General features: G+C 43.8%; 2 long non-coding RNA genes across 2 annotated transcripts; one reads left to right on the forward strand and one right to left on the reverse strand.

Moving 5' to 3' along the window:
- Window positions 1-1,238: 1,238 nt before the first annotated feature.
- On the reverse strand, window positions 1,239-1,660 carry LOC106819477. The gene is made up of 2 exons (XR_001395436.1): window positions 1,631-1,660; window positions 1,239-1,478 (listed from the first exon to the last, which is right to left on the reverse strand). It is a non-coding gene; the product is annotated as an uncharacterized LOC106819477 (long non-coding RNA).
- Window positions 1,385-1,917, forward strand: LOC106819476. Its single transcript, XR_001395435.1, has 2 exons — window positions 1,385-1,463; window positions 1,523-1,917. It is a non-coding gene; the product is annotated as an uncharacterized LOC106819476 (long non-coding RNA).
- Window positions 1,918-3,584: the final 1,667 nt, after the last annotated feature.

The raw sequence follows: 3,584 nt of genomic DNA on the forward strand, positions 1-3,584 counted from the left end.
GAAAGGGGCAGAGAGAAAGGGAGGGACAGAGTGAGGAAGAGAGAGGAGGACAGAGAGAAGAGAGAGGGGACAGAGAGAAAGAGAGGAGGCAGAGAGAGAAAGAGAGGGACAGAGAGAGAGACAGTGAGAGAGAGAGAGAGAGAGAGAGAGAGGAAAAGAGAGGGACAGAGAGAGAGAGGGGTGACAGCGAGAGAAAGAGCGAGGGGCAGAGAGAGAAAGAGGGACAGAGAAAAAAAAAAAAGAAAGAGAGGAAAAAAGAGAGAAAGAGAGGAAGAAAGAGAGAAAAAGAGGAAGAAAGAAAGAAAGAGAGAAAGAAAGAGAGGGGGTAGAGAGAGAAAGAGAGAGTGAAAAGGGAGACAGAGATAATGTGGCGCCCTCTAGTGATAATCAGGAGCTGGTTCACTCCGCAGGTGCAACTCACACGTCCGTATATATAACAGCTACGCGGTGCGTGACATGTACCAAAAATTAAATCGACTACGTCACGAATTTTCCATGGAAAAATTTGTAAAAAAAGATTTGCCATTTAAAAAAAATTAAAAGTAAGAACTAACGTTACTAAATATATTCTCAATCTCACCTAATAAAAAAGTTTTTACGTTGGTTAAATTTGCAAAAATCTAGACAATTTGGTAATTTCTGTTGTCTAACACTATTTCCCCAGTACTGTTCAGATACTGGCGTCTCTCTGTTTTCCCCGGCAAATTAGGGCATATAAAGAAGGTATATAAGCATGAAAAGTAAACAGAAACACTAATTGTATTTTCATACATTTTATTTTGTACAAATAACAAACAAATATACTACTAGATGGTGCTAGAAATTCGTGACGTAATCACTTTAAGATAAATATCTGTAAGTGTAAGATAGCAGCTACGCGTAGTATGACGTATATGCCGGTGTGTGATACATGTAAGTATGAACGCGGAACTGCCTGCGCATCTCAACCACGACTGCATATATAAAATGTAATTTATTATAAATGTAACACGTCTTTGTCTTTGTCCGAATGCGCGCACAACTTCTCGCCAAAGCTGTCTACATCATTTGTTCGCGATTTGTTTACCGCTGATGATCATAACTCCATGTTTCGCATGCTCCTGTGTTATCAGCATTCTATGTACAACTCTGCTATCATCGTGCTTGTATGTTGTCCGCACATGAATGTTTGATCCCGACCGCGAAAGTATGTGAACTAACGAGAACCAGAACAGCTGACAAATACAACAAGATTAGGATTCCAAGTACACAAATTCTTATTTATTTTACAAAAAAAAAGTTATTTAACAAAAATCTACATTGAACAATAAATCGTCTTGTTATTATACCAACACAATTATTAATCATGAAATTATTATTTCGTATTTTGATTTTGTTATTTATAATTTTATCATCATTGTTTACAAGCTGGCAGCTCTGTGGTGGACACCAGGTGGCGACGGCTCTGCGCTGGTGGACACCAGGTGGAGGCGGCTCTGCTACAGGCACCAGGCGGCGACAGCTTTGCAGTGGTGGGCACCAGGTGGCAGCGGCTCTGCGCTGGTGGACACCAGGTGGCGGCGGCTCTGCTACAGGCACCAGGCAGCGACAGCTCTGCAGTGGTGGGCACCAGGTGGCAGCGGCTCTGCACTGGTGGACACCAGGTGGCGGTGGCTCTGCGACAGGCACCAGGTGGCAACAGCTCTGCGGTGGTGGACACCAGGTGGCGACAACTCTGCGGTGGTGGACACCAGGCGGCGACGACTCTGCAGTGATGGGCACCAGGTGGCGACGGTTTAGGCTACTTTGTGGCGGCGGCGGCGGCGGTGTGGGCTGCTCTGTGGGGTTGAGGTCCGTCGGTGAATCACAGAATCTGCGCTCTCCTGCAGGGTGTGCCCTGAAAACTGGCGACGTGCACGAAAAAAAAGACAAAAGGACCACCGACAACAGAAGGACAGACGAACTTTCACTCGCGGCTTCCACTCGCAACTATCACACACTGCGCCCTCCTGTGAGCGTACGTTCGTGAAGCTTGCTAAATGCAACTTAATAAGACCATAGCAATATTTATTTCCTACCCAGACATAGCTGCCCGGCTGTCCAAATATTCGTTAATAATTTCGATATTGTCAATGTGACAATACGGCCGAAATCTGTCCATGTTTTTTTGTGACCGAGTACGGTGATAAGTATTTGTCAAACAACCCATGATTGATATGAAAAGCTAGAGAACCTTGTCATTTGATCCAAGCAAAAAAGTTTCGATATGTTTGCTGCAAAATGCGTAAAAAAAGTGTTTTGACATCACCGAAAAGCTGGCTATCATTGTAATGACAGAACAACCCCATGTTGTACTGCCAGAACAGCCATAGAGAAATTTGAAGTCCTAAAAATGCGTTTTCGTTATTGAAGTCAATTCTGCGCTTTGAAACATTTATTCAACTATCCCATCAGGATGCCAGAATGTACAGTATCTGGCTTGCAGACAAGAGTACAGATGACAGTCCTAGTTGTCACGTTCGTTAATGTGTTAGACTACAACTAAAGATCTACGCACACACACGCGCACACATGCACACACGCGCACGCACACACCCGCAGTCCACCCCCAACATGCGACCATACAAAACACACAATCGATACGTACATGCCAACATGTGACGTTTGTATTCATGACAATAGCTGAACGAAAAGAAATGACAATTTCGAAAAAAGTTCCAAAAAAACATTACAGAACCTATACATGCAATATTACGTGACACGTGTTATGAAGAAATGAATACAACATACGTACATAGAGATGATCATGCCACAGGCGGCATTGCAATGATATCCGAATATCTGCACGTACCACGTTACGACGCACAAACAATGTGGTAAATATGTTCATGTATAACAATTTTAATCCCTCATTGAATATGCCGATAAATATATATATATATATATACTGTCATGTATTCATCAAAGTTTGTTGTTTTCATGATGCAAATAAGAATGATAAATTAAGCTGCATTTTCTAATTCTACATTCTAAATGTTACGGGGCGTATAGCGGCGCGGAGCATTTGGAGTGGTCGCAAGATGGCGGCCAGTGACGACGTGGCAGCGTCATTTTCTCGCTGACAGAGGATTGGCTAGCCGCTATCCAGATAGTATGCAGAGATCAGAAATGTCATTTATATACGTCACAATACTGTACTATGAGCTACGAAGGACGGCAGCGCGATATCGCGGCACGCAGTAGGATTGTTTTAGACGATGTGATGCTGTCATGCTATACGATTTGATGCAGTTCCTGGTTTCTGTATTCGCCCTGCGTAGATGCGTGTATCACACACTCGGTTTTGAGTTAGTGCGCCGGTGTTTACTCAGTGAACTGCAGGCAGTAAACTTGCATCCACACATTCACATATATCGCATGTCTACGGCTTTTCTCCCGTGAGTGCGCATGTGTGTCTTAAGCATACTGGACGTAGAACACCCATATTCACATCTCTCACACGCAAACGGTTTCTCTCCCGTGTGAATGCGCATGTGTATCTTAAGCCCATCGGACCTAGAACACCTATATTCACATCCCTCACACGCAAATGGCTTCTCTTTTGT

The sequence above is a fragment of the Priapulus caudatus genome, unplaced genomic scaffold, assembly GCF_000485595.1.
Source record: "Priapulus caudatus unplaced genomic scaffold, Priapulus_caudatus-5.0.1 Scaffold3514, whole genome shotgun sequence".
Lineage (NCBI taxonomy): Eukaryota > Metazoa > Priapulida > Priapulimorpha > Priapulimorphida > Priapulidae > Priapulus > Priapulus caudatus.